Source organism: Arachis ipaensis, chromosome B01 (assembly GCF_000816755.2).
Source record: "Arachis ipaensis cultivar K30076 chromosome B01, Araip1.1, whole genome shotgun sequence".
In the NCBI taxonomy this organism is placed as follows: Eukaryota; Viridiplantae; Streptophyta; class Magnoliopsida; order Fabales; family Fabaceae; genus Arachis; species Arachis ipaensis.
This window is the reverse complement of record NC_029785.2, coordinates 6,006,137-6,024,607: the sequence shown is the minus strand read 5'-3', so window position 1 is coordinate 6,024,607 and position 18,471 is coordinate 6,006,137. Positions and strand designations below refer to the sequence as shown.

The 18,471-nt window shown below is 37.8% G+C and overlaps 1 long non-coding RNA gene across 1 annotated transcript; it reads left to right on the top strand.

Annotated features, from left to right (window-relative positions):
- Positions 16,516–18,452, top strand: LOC107616340. The gene is made up of 2 exons (XR_001614515.2): positions 16,516–16,716; positions 18,047–18,452. It is a non-coding gene; the product is annotated as an uncharacterized LOC107616340 (long non-coding RNA).

Sequence of the window (18,471 nt, the reverse complement as noted above, 5' to 3'; positions counted from 1 at the left end):
AGTGTTCTTGGTGTTCATCTTGACATTCATATCATTCATGCATGCATTCATTGGTTTGATTCAAAATTTTCATGCATTGAGTCTTTTTCCTTGTTTTTCTCTCTCATCATAAAAATTCAAAAATAAAAAAAAATATCTTTCCCTTTTTCTCTCTCATAAATTCGAAAATTAGATTTGACTTTTTCAAAAATTTTTAAAATCTAGTTGTTTTCATGAGTCAAATCAAATTTTCAATTTAAAAATCCTATCTCCTTCAAAAATCTTTTTCAAAAATCAAATCTTTTTCATTTTTCTTAGTTATTTTCGAAAATTCTAAAAACATTTTTCAAAAATCTTTTTGTTATTTTTATATCAAATTTTCGAAAATAACATCACCAATTAATGTTTTGATTCAAAAATTTCAAGTTTGTTACCTGCTTGTTAAGAAAGATTCAAACTTTAAGTTCTAGAATCATATCTTGTGATTTCTTGTGAATCAAGTCATTAATTGTGATTTTAAAAATCAAATCTTTTTCAAAAACTAACTTCAATCATATCTTTTCAAAAAAAAAAAATATCTTCTTATCTTATCTTTTTCAAAATTTGATTTCAAAATATCTTTTCTAACTTCTTATCTCCTTCTCTTTTCAAAAATTGATTTTCAAAATTTGTTTCAACTAACTAACTAACTTTTTGTTTGTTTCTTATCTTTTTCAAAACCACCTAACTAACTCTCTCTCTCTAATTTTCGAAAATATCTTCCCTCTTTTTCAAAATTTCTTTTTAATTAAACTAATTATTTTTTTTATTTGAATTTTCGAAAAACCACTAACCTTTTTCAAAAACTATTTTCGAAAATCACCAACTCTTTTTCAAAAATAATTTTCAAAAATTCTCTCCCTCTCTCATCTCCTTCTATTTGTTTATTCATCTACTAACACTTCTCTTCATCTCACATCTCTGCTCTCCTCACAAATGTGTCTCTTTCCTTACATTACACCCCTATTCCTTTTCTTCTTCTACTAACAATAAGGAACCTCTTTACTGTGACATAGAGGATTCCTCTTCCTTTCTTGTTCTCTTATCTTTCTTATGAGCAGGAACAAAGAAAAAGGCATTCTTGTTGAAGCTTATCCAGAACCTGAAAGGACTCTGAAGAGGAAACTAAGAGAAGCTAAATTACAACAATTCAGAGACAACCTTTTTGAAAATTTCGAACAAGTAAAGGAGATGGCAGCCGAACCCAACAACAATAATGCAAGGAGGATGCTTGGTGACTTTACTGCACCTAATTCCAATTTACATGGAAGAAGCATCTCCATTCCTGCCATTGGAGCAAACAACTTTGAGCTGAAACCTCAATTAGTTTCTCTGATGCAGCAGAACTGCAAGTTTCATGGACTTCCATCTGAAGATCCTTTTCAGTTCTTAACTGAATTCTTGCAGATATGTGATACTGTTAAGACTAATGGAGTAGATCCTGAAGTCTACAGGCTCATGCTTTTCCCTTTTGCTGTAAGAGACAGAGCTAGAATATGGTTGGACTCTCAACCTAAAGACAGCCTGAACTCTTGGGATAAGCTGGTCACGGCTTTCTTAGCCAAGTTCTTTCCTCCTCAAAAGCTGAGCAAGCTTAGAGTGGATGTTCAGACCTTCAAACAGAAAGAAAATGAATCCCTCTATGAAGCTTGGGAAAGATACAAACAGTTGACCAAAAAGTGTCCTTCTGACATGCTTTCAGAATGGACCATCCTGGATATATTCTATAATGGTCTGTCTGAGTTATCTAAGATGGCATTGGATACCTCTGCAGGTGGATCCATTCACCTAAAGAAAACGCCTGCAGAAGCTCAAGAACTCATTGACATGGTTGCAAATAACCAGTTCATGTACACTTCTGAAAGGAATCCTGTGAATAATGGGACGCCTATGAAGAAGGGAGTTTTTGAAGTTGATACTCTGAATGCCATATTGGCTCAGAACAAAATATTGACTCAGCAAGTCAATATGATCTCTTAGAGTCTGAATGGAATGCAAACTGCATCCAACAGTACTCAAGAAGCTTATGATCTTGAGAACCCTGCAATAGCAGAGGTAAATTACTTAGGTGAACCTTATGGAAACACCTATAACTCAACATGGAATAAGGACAACCTTGTGTTTACAACTCAAGGATCCCTCTCTGCATCCATGGAGAGGAAGCAGAAAAAGCTTCTCTCAAAGCAGAGTCAACCAAAGCCCCCACAGTTAGACTCTAAGTTTGGTGTTGGGAGGCCACAACCAAACTCTAAGTTTGGTGTTGAACTCCCATATCCAAACTCTAAGTTTGGTGTTCGAGACTCTCAACCATGCTCTGAACATCTGTGAGGCTCCATGAGAGCCCACTGTCAAGCTATTGACATTAAAGAAGCGCTTGTTGGGAGGCAACCCAATGTTTATTTATCTAACTATATTTTTGTTTTTCATGTTTTCTTAGGTTCATGATCATGTGGAGTCACAAAATAAATATAAAAATTGGAAACGGAATCAAAAACAGCAGAAGAAAAATCACACCCTGGAGGAAGCACCTGCCTGGCGTTCAACGCCAGAACAGAGCATGGTTCTGGCGTTCAACGCCAGAAATGGCTAGTAAATGGGCGTTGAACGCCCAAAATGGGCACCAACCTGGCGCTGAACGCCCATAGTTGTGTGCAAGGGCATTTTGCATGCCTAAATTGGTGCAGGGATGTAAATGCCTTGACACCTCAAGATCTGTGGACCCCACAGGATCATCTCAGGATCTGTGGTCCCCACAGGATTCCCACCCACCTCACCCTCTCTCTCTCCATTCATGAACATCCCTTCTCTTTTCCATTCACCACTCACATCCATACACACATCCCTCCATCTCCTCCATATCTTCTTCTTCTTCTATTCTTTCTTCTTTTGCTCGAGGGCGAGCAACATTCTAAGTTTGGTGTGGTAAAAGCATAAGCTTTTTGTTTTTCCATTACCATTGATGGCACCTAAACCTCTAAAAGAGGGGAAGGGAAGACAAAGGCTTCCACCTCCGAGTCATGGGAGATGGAAAGATTCATCTCAAGGGTCTATAGCTCAGTGGTAGAACATTTGACTGCAAATCAAGAGATCCCTGAGATACCTCAGGGGATACATTTTCTTCCACACAATTATTGGAAGCAACTAAGGGTGGAACATCAAGAGCACTCCATCATCCTTCATGAAATAAGAAAAGATCAAAAAGCAATGAGGGAGGAGCAACAAAGACAAGGAAGAGACATAGAAGAGCTCAAGGACATCATTGGTTCTTCAAGAAGGAAATGCCACCATCACTAAGGTGGATTCATTCCTTGCTCTTATTTCTTCTGTTTTTCGTTTTCTATGTTATGTGCTTATCTATGTTTGTGTCTTCATTACATGATCATTAGTAGTTAGTAACTTGGTCTTAAAGTTATGAATGTCCTATGAATCCATCACCTCTCTTAAATGAAAAATGTTTTAATTCAAAAGAACAAGAAGTACATGAGTTTCGAATTTATCCTTGAACTTAGTTTAATTATATTAATGTGGTGACAATGCTTCTTGTTTTCTGAATGTATGCTTGAACAGTGCATATGTCTTTTGAAGTTGTTGTTTAAGAATGTTAAATATGTTGGCTCTTGAAAGAATGATGACTAGGAGACATGTTATTTGATAATATGAAAAATCATAAAAATGATTCTTGAAGCAAGAAAAAGCAGCAAAGAACAAAGCTTGCAGAAAAAAAATAGGCAAAAAAAAATAGAAAAAAAATAGAAAGAAAAAGCAAGCAGAAAAAGCCAAAAGCTCTTAAAACCAAGAGGCAAGAGCAAAAAGCCAATAACCCTTAAAACCAAAAGGCAAGGGCAAATAAAAAGGATCTCAAGGCTTTGAGCATCAGTGGATAGGAGGGCCTAAAGGAATAAAATCCTGGTCTAAGCGGCTAAACCAAGCTGTCCCTAACCATGTGCTTGTGGCGTGTAGGTGTCAAGTGAAAACTTGAGACTGAGCGGTTAAAGTCAAGGTCCAAAGCAAAAAAAGAGTGTGCTTAAGAACCCTGGACACCTCTAATTGGGGACTTTAGCAAAGCTGAGTCACAATCTGAAAAGGTTCACCCAATTATGTGTCTGTGGCATTTATGTGTCCGGTGGTAATACTGGAAAACAAAGTGCTTAGGGCCACGGCCAAGACTCATAAAGAAGCTGTGTTCAAGAATCATCATACTGAACTAGGAGAATCAATAACACTATCTGAACTCTAAGTTCCTATAGAAGCTAATCATTCTGAACCTCAATGGATAGAGTGAGATGCCAAAACTATTCAAGAGGCAAAAAGCTATAAGTCCCGCTCATCTGATTGGAGCTATGTTTCATTGATAGTTTGGAATTTATAGTATATTCTCTTCTTTTTATCCTATTTGATTTTCAGTTGCTTGGGGACAAGCAAAAATTTAAGTTTGGTGTTGTGATGAGCGGATAATTTATACGCTTTTTGACATTGTTTTTAGTATGTTTTTAGTAGGATCTAGTTACTTTTAGGGATGTTTTCATTAGTTTTTATGTTAAATTCACATTTCTGGACTTTACTATGAGTTTGTGTATTTTTCTGCGATTTCAGGTATTTTCTGGCTGAAATTGAGGGACTTGAGCAGAAATCAGATTCAGAGGTTGAAGAAGGACTGCTGATGCTGTTGGATTCTGACCTTCCTGCACTCAAAGTGGATTTTCTGGAGCTACAAAACTCAAAATGGCGTGATTCCAATTGCGTTGGAAAGTAGACATCCAGGGCTTTCCAGAAATATATAATAGTCCATACTTTGGCCAAGAATAGATGACAGATTAATGCAAGTACTACTGTTTTCTATTCAATTCATCTTGTTTTGCTTCTAAGATATTCATTCGTACTTCAATTGGGATGTGATGAACGTGACAATCATCATCATTCCCTATGAACGCGTGCCTGACAACCACTTCCGTTCTACCTTCGACTGAATGAGTATCTTTTAGATCTCCTAACCAGAATCTTCGTGGTGTAAGCTAGAATGATGGCGGCATTCAAGAGAATCCGGAAAGTCTAAACCTTGTCTGTGGTATTCCGAGTAGGATTCAATGAATGAATGACTGTGACGAGCTCCAAACTCGCGATTGCAGGGCGTTAGTGACATACGCAAAAGGATAGTAAATCCTATTCCAGCATGATCGAGAACCGACAGATGAATAGCCGTGCCGTGACAGGGTGCGTTGACCATTTTCACTGAGAGGATAAGATGAAGCCATTGACAAGGGTGATGCCTCCAGACGATTAGCCGTGCCGTGACAGGGCATTGGATCATTTTCCCGAGAGATGACCGAAAGTAGCCATTGACAGTGGTGATGTATCATATAAAGCCAGCCATGGAAAGGAGTAAGACTGATTGGATGAAGATAGCAGGAAAGCAGAGGTTCAGAGGAACGAAAGCATCTCCATTCGCTTATCTGAAATTCTCACCAATGAATTGCATAAGTATTTCTATCCCTATTTTATTATATTATTTTCGAAAACTTCATAACCATTTGATATCCGTCTGACTGAGATTTACAAGGTGACCATAGCTTGCTTCATACCGACAATCTCCGTGGGATTCGACCCTTACTCACGTAAGGTATTACTTGGACGACCCAGTGCACTTGCTGGTTAGTTATGCGAAGTTGTGAAGATATGTTTAGACCATGGTTCTGTGCATCCGTTGGTGCCATTGCCAGGGAATCAATTTCGAACAACAATTCACAACTTGAGTAGCAATTTCGCATACCACTCAGCCAAAGCAACTCCATAAATAGTTCCATTACTTTCATATATGATCTCTCAAAACTCCACTATATATGTAGCATTTAATAAATCTGATGTGAAGCAAAATAAAACATATAAGAGTATATATACGTTGTGATGTGTTGTCAAAAGCAGAGAAAGAAAAAAAGGGTGGAATGAGCCAATGACAGAAAAAAGAAAACATCATAAAAGGACTAAAAATAAAAACTAATCGTTCGGTTGAATCAATCTAAAATAACAATAATGTTGCATTCTTTTAATGTTAATTCTATGGTATCTATAAATTATTGTCTAAATTTTGTCTAATTTATTTTTTGTAGTAAATTTTAATTTTTTTGTCGATCCCGAAAGCAAGGATTTCGACTTGGATTTTCAAGTTGTTGAACGTCTTATCCATCTCTTCGACTACAGACTCTTGAAGGGAAGCATATTCCTTCCTAGCAGTGTTTAACTCTTCCCTGAGGTCGAGAAGCTCCCCATAAGCACGGGTATAGCTCTCTTCCGCCCTCTTCTGAATTCCCTCCGCCATAGTTTCTGCGGCTTTTGCCGTCTTTATCCGAGCTCGGGCCTTTTCCAAGTCAGAATTCAGCGCAAATCTTTCAGTCTATCCACCTCAGCTCGAACAGCATCAAGAAAGCTTTGAGCAGCGCTGATATGGGTCTTTCTCTGCTCCTTAGCTAGAGCAGTTTACACTCCCGCCATCCGGATACCATTATGGGCCATATGGCTGAGGTGATTTTGAATAGCCACATCGTCCATGCTAATGTGATTTTGAGGCAGGATATTCTTCTCATTCTAAGCCAATCCATCAAACTCTTTATCGTTGATACTCAACTCCCAAGCAGTTTTTTGTTTCTTGGGAGGAGGCTCAGACGACGAGAGAGAAGGAGGAATACCAGAATTGCCTTGAGAAAGGCCAGCATGGATCAACCGACTTGATGGAGTTGGAATTATCTTCCTTTGAGTTACAAAACCGGAATTTGACTTCTTCGGAGAAGATCGGGATGAAATACCCCCGGCCTCTTAATCACCTTGAAGATTGCGGGCCACCACGGTTTTTCTTGTCTGTCGAAGATGCTTCATGGTGCCAGACTTAGAAGCCATGGTATCTGCAAAGCAAAATTTATTTGTTCATAATTATAAAAAAATCCTAATTCAAAATCCAAACAATTTAAGAAAATTAATAAACACACTATAAAAATTAAACTCAAAATAAAAAAGAGTAAAACTATAACTTTATTATACAAAACAGTAATTTAAAAGATATTTCTTTGTATCTAAATTTATAATTGGATAATCTTTTTTGTTATTATTGAATTTTGAAAAAAAAGACTTATTCAAAAATCCAAAATATTTAAAAAAAAATAAACGCACACTAGAAAAATTGAACTGAAAATAAAGAGAGTAAAATAGTAAGTTTACTAAAAAGAAAAAAAAAATAGTAAAGTTGAGGTGCAGTGTTGAAATTGTTTTAGGCATTGAATGAACATCTCATTCTCATCAGTTAATAAAGTGTAGGAAGAATTTCAAGTGTATCAGAAATGCATAATATATATTTTAATCGTTGATTTGAATTATAAAAAATATATATAATATATATTAATTGAAATCAACGGTTAAAATAACTGAAACATAATTTTTTTGGTATACTTAAATTTTTTTCTATAATATAAATATACCGAAATTTTATAGATATATGATTAAGATTTTCACATATGCCATTGTACTTTACTGGCATACTAGTATTCTTTAATTTTTTACCGTGGATATAATGAATAAAATAAGTTGGTGATGGAGATTATAAAGAGTTCAATCCTAAATTATAATGGTCTTTGAAATTGACGTCGTGCACTAAAATCGTTTCTGAGATTTCAATTGCATCAATTATGTTCTTGAGATTGACAAAAATACACCACATTAGTCTCTGACCCATTTTTCATTAACGACGTGATGATATGGCTTGATGACGTGGACTATTAGTGACACGTGTCACTCTATGATTTAGCCACATGTAATGGAATGAAGATCTGTTGACCAATGACACGTGACATGCTGATGTGGATGGTTGTACTACGTGCACAATGCTATTTGGCCACGTGCCTTTTTGTATCACGTGTTGCAACAGTGTTCGTTTACGTGTCATTCATTATGTTATCGTTGTAAATGCACCAAATTAGTCCCTCACTTTGCATTAAGTAACTTATTTTTGTCTTTGAAATTTGTACAAGATGTCTCTGGTACGGGTTGAGAGATGGATCGAGAACCTGCGGGTTGAGGCAGATGCCGGATCACTTGACTGGAGCAATGGTGGGAGGTACCTGCAAAGACACTCCGACGCTCAAGTCAGAATGGATCTAAGAGGTAGAAGGTGTGAGGAATGAATGAATACCTGGAGGGACCTGGGTCCTCTATTTATAGGTGATGGTGAATATCTTATCTTATCTTATTTGGCTAAGATAAGAGAGATGTTTGAATTATCTTATCTTATCTTATTTGGCTAAGATAAGGGAGACGTTTGAATTCGAAAGTTGGTTAGGAGCTCTAGTGGGCTGGTTGCGGATCTTCTGGAAGGGCGAAGCGGGTCGGACCCTGGTAACCAAATTCGGGGACCGTTCTAGGTGTAAGATCCGTGGGCCGGATCCGTAACAGTTGCCCCCGGAGCGAGAGATTGAGGGTGCTCGGTCTCATCGCTGGAGAAACCTTTTCCTCGCCGTTGTGGTTTGGCAAGGAGATCGTTGTTTGGGCGTCTCATCACATGTCGGGTTTGATGACCATTCCGAAGGAGGGTCCGGAGATCGGGTCTGGAACAGTTGCCCCCGGAGCATGAGAGTATGCTTTCTTGGTCTCAATGCTAAGTCATTGGAGAGTCCGATTCTCTGTAGTTCGGGAGACTGTGAGGGGCCTGAAAAGGGTGTGACGTCATCCTGCACCAATTGGTAGGATGTTGGTCAGTATGGCTTTTCGCGAGTTGGAAGATCGTCAGCTCATGCTTGTTTTGTGTGGCCTTTTTTGGACCGTTATTGTGAACTTATTTTAGGCCTCTTGGTAGGCCGATTTCAAGACTTTGTTTATTTAGCTTATTTGGATTTCCGTTTTGTTGGCTTTGCGGGTGATCGATTCACGAGTCACTATTTTTGTTATTTGGATATCCGTTTTGCTATTTGGATATCCGTTTTATTGGCCTCGGGTGATCGATTCCCGGGTAGCCATTTACTTATTTGGATATCCGTTTTATTGGCCTCGGGGTGATCGATTCTTGGGTAGCCGTTTATTTGGATATTTATTGGCTTCGGGGTGATCGATTCCCAGGTAGCCGTTTACTTATTTGGATATCCGTTTTATTATTTGGATATCCGTTTTGTTGGCCTCGGGGTGATCGATTCCCGTGTAGCCGCGTTTGGTTTGTGCCGTCGGACGAGACAATGCTTTTGAGAAAATGAATTCCATTTATGGTTTGGGCCTCGTTAAAACCTCCCAATGTGGGTAGAAAAGAGTGCCCAGTAAGAAAATATATGATTAAACGACTTAAGCAATAAATGCAAGTAAAAAAGGCAAAATATAAAGGGTAAAGAGATAGTCTTTAAACGACCTCAATCTTGTTACTTTGGAAGGATGTTTCTACATATAGTAGCACCGTAAGTTGGTGGAATTTCAGGATCATGGAAGCTTGGTCCCGTCTAGTCTTTCGAGCATGTAGGCTCTTTTTTTTATTACCATCCTAATTTGGTAGGGACCCTCCCAGTTAGGCGTGAGCATCCCTTCTCCGGGAGTGGGTGGACCGATATCGTTCTGTCGTAAGACGAGGTCTCCTGGTCCAAAGTCTCATCGTACCGTGCTGCCATTGTACCTTAGACTTATTCTTTGTTTTAGGGCTAGCTCCCGTAGGTGTGCTATGCTCCTGACCTTGTCTGCAAGGTCCCACTCTGCCTCTTTGTCGTTTCCTCGCACGGTTTTGCGCGGACTTTGGTCTTGGTATGCATCGAGGTCGGCGAGGAAGATGCCTGCCGCATCTCGGGATCTCTTGCGAAGGGTAGAGCTGGTGTTCTCACACTCTACCGCGACTTTTCGGTCTCTGTGTATTGTGCCGATAGTGCCGTCATCGGCTTGGAACTTCATGAGTAAGAATTTGGTGAAGATGACCGCCGAGAGGTTGTTAATGGTCTTTCTCCCGAGGATGATGTTTGTAGGTGGTGGAGTTCTTGAGGATGACAAATTCGGAGAGGATGGTCTTTCTTTGATTCCCGGCTCCGATGGTGAGGGGAAGTGTGATGGTGCCGTCTGGTTGAAGGAAGTTATCCCCGAGCCCGGTTACCCCCTTATGGTGGGTTTGTAGGTTTTCGTTTCGAAACCCGAGTTTGTCGAAGGATCCCCTGAAGAGGATGTTGGAATCTGCTCATGTGTCGAGTAGTATTCTTCTGACCAGCCCGGTTCCTATCTTTGCGGAGATAACGAAGGGGGCATCTTTCGCCGAGGTGCCGTATTGGCAGTCCTCGGGGGAGAATGTTATCGCATTATTGGTGATGATTGTCGGGGTTTGGTTTCTGACTGCCAGGACCTTAAGGTTCTTTTTTAGTGCCGATTTCGACTTTTCCGGCTTATCCTTGCTTGTTATGACGTTGACGACTATGGTCGGGTCTGTTTCCGGACTTTCCCGAGGGGCTTGTCTTTGTGTCCTTGGGTTGCGTCCTTCCCTCTCTGGTGATCTGTCTCTTTCTGTGCGCTTCGACTCCCTGATGATCTTGGCAAACTCGGAGAACTTGCCGTCTCGTATGGCTTGCTCCAGAGCGTCTTTTAAGTCGATGCAGTACTGTGTTCTGTGCCCGTATCCTCGGTGGTAGCACAATATAAATTCTTGTTGCCGCCCGTTCTTTCTTTAAGTGGTCAGGCCTTTGGAAGGACGCCTCGGTCAGCTATTTGGTGGTAGATCTCGGTGATGGGAGCTAACAAGAGGGTGTAATTTGAGCATTTGTCGGTTTGGAATGTTCCTTTTGGTTTTCTCTTGGTGGGGTGTTTTGGCGAGGTGCCGTACTGCCGTTTTGTCGTTTATTGGCCGCCACGACTTGGCTCACCTCCTCATCGTTTATGTAATCCTTAGCGACGCTCTGAATCTCGTGCATAGTCTAGACTGGCTTCGCGGTGAGATACTTTCAGAAGTCCTCATTCATAAGTTCATTGGTCAGGCAGAGGCTCGCGACTGAGTCCGTGAGTCCGTCGACCGTCAGGTATTTTCTCGTAGATTCGTCTTGTCTTTGGATAATTCCGAGCAAGCTAATGGGGTGTTTAGCTTTGGTGATTTTGATAGTGAACTGGGCCATGAACTTTCTGGTGATATCGTGGAAGCTGGCTATGGACCCGTTTGGGAGGGCGTTGAATCATTTGATCACAGAACCAGCTAAGGTTATCGAGAAGGCCTTACACCGGATCATGTCGGCGGCTCCTTCCAGGTTCATCCTGGCCTCGAAGGCCGTTAGGTGTTCCCGGGGATCGTTGGTCCCATCCTATTTCATGTCAGTGGGCTTGTTGAATTCCTCTAGGAGTTTGGCTCTCAAGGATTTTTCTGTGAACAGGATGGCTTCCATTATTACGTGCATGTTTCCTGCTCGTTTGGCCTCCCGATGGTGCCGTCGGTCGTCTTCTCCGCGTCGGTGTTTCGGGTCTAGGGAAATGCTGCGATCGTGCTGTTTGCAGTGTTGTTGCTCAGGGGGCCTGGTGTTCCTGGTATCACGATGAGATTAGGTCCTGGAGGTCGCTTGGCTTGTATGCTCCGGGTGGTACCGTTCTTTGGGTGTGACTCGGCCTTTGAGGTTTTGCACCCTGAGGCACAACTCTTGGATTATCTGGACCGCCTTCTCTCCCAGGCCATCGGGTGGCCGGGCTTCAGTGGGAGGATGGTTGTCCTCTCTTGGTTGTTGCTGGGTTGGGGTTGGTTGGCAATGTGCCGCGTTTATTATCCTCCCATGGATGGGAGGAGTGTTATCTTGGAGTTCGGGAGTTGGGCTTTGTGGGTTTGAGTTGGGGTGTCGGGTGGAGGATTGCTCCTCGAGGTTCTCCGTCATGCCGCCACGATTTGGCTGTCCCCCGTATCTGTGCAAGAACCTTGAGAACTTTCTTGATCTATTGGCTCCTGAGAGGTCTGAGCTTGGCCACGGTGGTAGCATTTAAGGAGGTCGTTCATGATGAGCTTCCTTATGAATTTTCAGTAAGGTCCGAAGGGGGATCATGCCGACAGAGTTGTCACAGGTGAGGCGGCGGATGACAGAGGTTTGGAACCTAGTGTTGAAAGAGGTGACCTCATGGGTTTGGAGGAAGAGCTTGAAGAGTTCAAAAGAAGAAGCAACTTCGGTGGGCATGGAGCCGAAGTAGAGGGAGAAGATGGGGCCATGGCGCTTGGAGAGACGGATGAGGGAGTGGTGAATGAGAGGGTCCAAGAGGTGGAAGTGTCCCACTAAAGGGAGGTGAGACTTTGGGCTCAGAGGATTTGAAATTTCACCGTTGGAGTAGGGCGATGGTGCATAAAGAGTGTTATCACTAAGAAGGTAATTGCAAGTAACATTGTTCCTTTGGGATTTCGCCGTTGGAATAGGGCGAAGGTGTGTTATTGCTGCAAAGGTGATGTAAGTTAAGGAAACATTATTCCTTTGGGATTTTGCCGTTGGAGTAGGACGAAAGGGTGCATAAACATGCAAAGGTGATGCAAGTTAAGGAAACATTATTCCTTTGGGATTTCGCCGTTGGAGTAGGGCGAAGGTGTGTTATCCCTGCAAAGGTGATGCAAGTTAAGAAAACATTATTCCTTTGGGATTTCGCCGTTGGAGTAGGGCGAAAGGGTGCATAAACCTGAAAAGGTGATGCAAGTTAAGGAAACATTATTCCTTTGGGATTTCGCCGTTGGAGTAGGGCGAAAGGATGCATAAACATGCAAAGGTGTTACAAGTTAAGGAAACATTATTCCTTTTTGCTCTCAGTTACACGCAAGAAATCTGAGTTTGATGATTGCTCTTCTGGGTTATCCGCCATGCCGCCACAACGTTGGAAAGTCCCCACAGACGGCGCTAATGTACAAGATGTCTCTGGTACGGGTTGAGAGATGGATCGAGAACTTGCGGGTTGAGGCAGATGCCGGATCACTTGACTGGAGCAATGGGGGGAGGTACCTGTAAAGACACTCCGACGCTCAAGTCAGAATGGATCTAAGAGGTAGAAGGTGTGAGGAATGAATGAATACCTAGAGGGACCTGGGTCCTCTATTTATAGGTGATGGTGAATATCTTATCTTATCTTATCTTACTTGACTAAGATAAGGGAGATGTTTGAATTCGAAAGTTGGTTAGGAGCTCTAGTGGGCTGGTTCCGGACCTTCTGGAAGGGCGAAGCGGGTCGGACCCTGGTAACCGAATTCGGGGACCGTTCTAGGTGTAAGATCCGTGAGCCGGATCCGTAACAAAATTGAATATCGTATATCAAACTAGTCACTTCACCAGTTTTTCCTCATTTTTTTTAAAATTTAAAATTTTCAATATCTTGGATGCACTAATTTCAATTCTATTTTTTCACATATCATTTAAATACAAATGTTTTTATAACATTTTTTAAGATTTTAGTTTTAATTATATATTTTTTATAATAATTTAATATTGGTAAATTTTGTAATATACAAGTATGTTATTATAAAAAAAATTATATAATTGATTAAACATTTTTTTTCATAAAAAAATGAGTTTTTAACAAGAAATCAATAATTAAAATACATATTTTTTCGATTATTATGAAATACATGTTTCCGTTGTGTGTAAATAAGCTATACTGAAGGCACTTCAAGCACCCCCACTACCATCTCCGACCTCTTCAAAGAGGTCGGAGATGGTAGTAGGGGTGCTTGACATATCTTCACGTCAACTCCAAGATGGCAGTTAAGGGTACCCGCAAAAAAAAAATATTTTATAAAAGCACTTATATTTAAATAACATGTGAAAAAATATAATTGAAATTAATGGATCTAAAGATATTGAGAATTTTGAATTTACAGAAAAAAGGAGAAAAACTAGGGAAGAAATTGGCTTGGTGCACAACATTCAATTTCAAGGACTAAAATGAGTCACTTAACATAAAGTGAATGACTAATTTGGTGCATCTACAATGATGACATAATAGATGACACGTGGACGAATATTGTTGACACGTGACAGAAACAGATATATAGCTAAATAACATTGTGACACGTGGTACAACCATCCACGTCAGCATACCATTACACATGGCTAAATCATGGTGTGACATGTGTCATCAAGTCATGTCATCACGTCGTTAATGAAAATGGGTCAAAAACTAATGTGATATATTTTTGTCAATTTTACTATTTTAAAGACATAATTAATACAATTAAAATTTCAAAGACGATTTGACTGCACAACACTAATTTCAAGATCATTCTAGAGTTTACCTCAATTATAAAGACATCTTTTAATATATTTAATTATTTATACGAAGATGTTAAACACCGTGAGATGAGTACCAACCATTTCGTTAACCGAGGAGTAGATTTTTTCGAAATGTGGCTTGATGCCCTTGTTGTATAAATGATGGCACACATTTAAAGCAGCTCATATTTTGGTATTGTGGAAAGCTAAATTAGTGTTGGACTTGGACCAGCTAAATCTAGTATTAGGGTAAAAGTCAATTGAGTTTGGATGATTGGATTTAAATAACAATAGTATGAACAGTAATTTTAAATTATTAATATTATTCATTATTAAGAAAATATTTATTAAAGACATAAAAATAAAATAAAATAGTCCAGACAATACATGTTAAAATAAAATGAATATTGTGAAGTGAAAAAAAAATTTATTCAAATAAAAAAAATGTTCGTTTACATAAATTTATTTTTGCATCCATATGTTTTATATTTAACTTAAATTCATGTAAGTTATAAACTTCTATACTAATATTAATTTTGATATATAAAAAAAAATGTCAAAAAAGAATAAGAAGACGAAGAGGAAGAAGAACGGTTCGAAGCGTGTTTTGAGCGTTAGTTTTAATTGGACTTGTAAGGCTTACAAGCCTTAACCGCTTGTATGCAAATAATTTCTAATATATAATAGCTAAATTGTTATCACATATTTTATTCTATTTGAATGCAAAATAAATATAATTAACAATAACAAATTTAATCTAATGATTATTCTAATAAAAATTATTCAATTTTATAATATTACAACAATATCATTTTTTCTTTTAATTAATAAATCCTTTACGACTTTTTTATTTTAGTCAAGCCCTTTTACTATATTTGTGCCCAATAACTTCAGCAATATCAAATTGTAAATTTTTATCCAATTTTCATTACTTATCCATTATATTTTTAGGCCTGTATTCTAATAGGTCATCTGCTCCCAATTAGTCACCAAAAAAAATCTGCTCCCAATTGATTTACTACCGCAGTTCTTCAGTTGTCCGCAAAATCGCACCACATGAACTGTTCTTTATCGTCTTTTTACTGTCATTTTATGAACATTAACAACATTACAAAAAAAAAAAATTACACACCTAATAACACGATAAAAATCTTATGTTCTCCTTAGAAAAAATCTCAGCTTCAGTCTTTGTGAAAGAACACTCTCCACTCTTCATTCCAATGATTTTTCTGTTAGTGTGTGTAAGAATAGAACCTCCATTTACTACTATTAGAGTTGAGCGGCAACCCCAAAAGAAAAACGACTTTTAAAAGACGATGATGTGACAACCTACACGGAAGATGTGTTGACTTATATATACCCGCCGCATGGTAGGCATACCACGAAAACTTCCTCCACCTGCACTCCTTTGCCAACCTGGTTTAAAAGACAATATAATTCTAACACGTCACTCCCCGATAATATATATTGGCATAATATTAAAAAAAAATTAAAAATTAAAAATGTATTAAAAAGCTACTTTGAATTTTGTTTGTACCAAATTTTAGAAATGAAAATCAAATTTAATTTGTATCAGAGGTTAGTTCCCTAAAAACACTAGAAAGTGAACATATAAAAATTAATATAATTAATTTTTGAATTTTAAAACCAATTAAAAACTGATGGATTATTGGCGATATAGCATTTCTCATTTACAAATTTTCATCTAAAAATAAAACTCAAAAAATTTAAACTCATTTTTTGAGATTTGTCCTTTGCGTATGGCCACCTAGCTAGGCTATGGATTTAACATTAAGAATGAAGTAGAATATAAGATAATTACTATATTATTTTTCAATGGTCAAATAAAATATAGCTTTTCAATTTTTTTGGACAGTTTCTTTTAATTTTTTTCGTAAACAATATTGTTAAATATTCTCTTTTACTAGATAACATCTTCATATTCTCTTTTATAATTTCTTAATTCTACTTAAAAAAATATGATCAAAGTACACATATTGGCACTCATTTGTATTCCATCATCTAATTTACATTCCATTAAATTTTAAAATTTCAGCATTCATAAAATCTGAAGATCAAATTTCTCTAAAAAATTTACTATTTGTTAACATCCATATTAAAAAACACACCCCAAATTATCATCACGCATTCACGCGTATTACACGCAGTGTACCGTTCTATCTTTAAAAAAATAAGCCCTTTCTGGTGAGCTTATCATTTGAATATTGATTATTCAATTTTGCTTGGAAGCGGTCGTCAAGTAGCACTTCATCTCACCACCCAAAGAATGGATATAAACCGCACGATGAAAGGGATCGAACGGTTCCGCTTAAGCTTCTGGATGCTTCTTGAAGTTCGTTCCCTTATAAATATGCATCATCGATCGGCTGTAGACCTGTATCTAAATTAAACGCCACTTCATTCTCCTCTTCCCAGCAAGAGAGATTGTTCATTTGGCAAGGGGGTTGAATCTACTTCTGGCCGTCATGGACGTCAGGTAAACATTAAAACATACACTTTGATCTCACTGCTTTCTATATTTCTTCTGGGCTTATAGTTAGTCTGTCTATACATGGATCTGAATGGAAAAATTTTTATTTATCAAAAAGGCTAAGCATCCAAATTTTTTATTTAAAATAATTCATCTCAGCTCCTACTTCCTCTTCTTCTTTCTCTTCCCCCTCCTTCTTCTACCTCTTTTTCTTCTTTCACAACACCATCGTCTTTCTTCTTCTTTATCCTCTTCCTCCTCATCGTATGCAAAAAAAAAATATCTTCTTTTGATTTTTGACAAGTATTATTGATATATATTTTAGCTCTTTATCCAAGTAATTTAGGTTAAGACAACAATATACAGTACTATTTTGATCCGATCCATCAAATCCACTTTAAACCAATATAATATTTTATTTTAAAGAGTGGGAAGGTGTGTTCTTTTAGTGTTGTTGCTGGCTATGCTGGATATGACATGGAAAATTTCTTATTTTGTGTTAATTTTTAGGTGTTGTTCATCCGGTTGTTTTTAATTTTTGCTCTATTCTGTTGTGCTGAGCTCCATTATTTCAAAAAAATATATTTTATTTTATTGTTCTTCCCGATCATATGCATCCCATGCGTTTTGTATAGATAACATTTTACGATTCATATTGTTTATTATATGTGATTTACATTTATTATTTAATTTTTAATGAAGGCTCTATGTTTTTATGTGCTTTAGGTTATTTTACATCGACATACCTTCTTGTTAGTTATGTAGTATTGTAATTTTATAGCTATATTGTGTTTGCACCGTGAATATTTGAACTTATATATTGAAGGTTAACTCTCTGTATTGGTAGGAATTATGTTAAAATAATTTTAAGAATTTGTGGGTTGGGGTGGATAAGATGCGGGATTGGAGTGTTTAAAATTAGGGTAAGATAGGACCAGTGAGTTAATAATTTTCAGTAGAGTAGATTAATGCCTCTTAATTGGTGTGTCAAATTAGTAAAATTCCTGTTGGTAGAGCTTTTATATATATATATATATATTGATAGCTTCGAAAATTTTACCCAACATGTTTAATTCTTATGCGTTGTCATCTTATGTCTAAAGAATGTAAATATGTGTCATGTGTAGTTTCTCAAATTCAAATTTATTATATACTATAGTATTCATGATTAGATGATTTATGTTTACATTTTTAAATTTTTTATCCATATAAACTCAATATATTATACATTCATCATAAATGGGAATCAAACGACAATTTTCTAAGTTGTTAACAGATTTTTTTTTATTATTGCGGACAAAGGGTCTAAGTCTAACCAAAGTTGTAAACAACACAGCTAAAGATTTGGAACATATCCGGAAAAGTTAATTAAGTGAAGATGGCAAAATAATACAAAGATAAACAAATAAATAATGTTTGGGCCGGCCAAATCAGCAGAGAATGAGAGATACAGACACCGAGTCAAAGTTTCAAGCAAGCAAAAGGCTAAGGCGATCAAGCGAAAGACTTGAAGAAGAGTAGAGATCGGTGCTCACTCCACAAGCGCAGCATTTGGTGACTAGAGGAGAAAAGGGGAGCCGTTTTTTTTCTCTCTTTTAAGGGTTTTTAATTAGGACTTCATTATTATGTTTCTTTGGTCTGTTAACACCCACAATTCAGAAGAACACTAATATAACCTATTTATTGATTATTGATACTAGTGTATTACTAGATGTTAATGTATTTATTAACTCATTATTTATTTATTTATTTTATTTATTA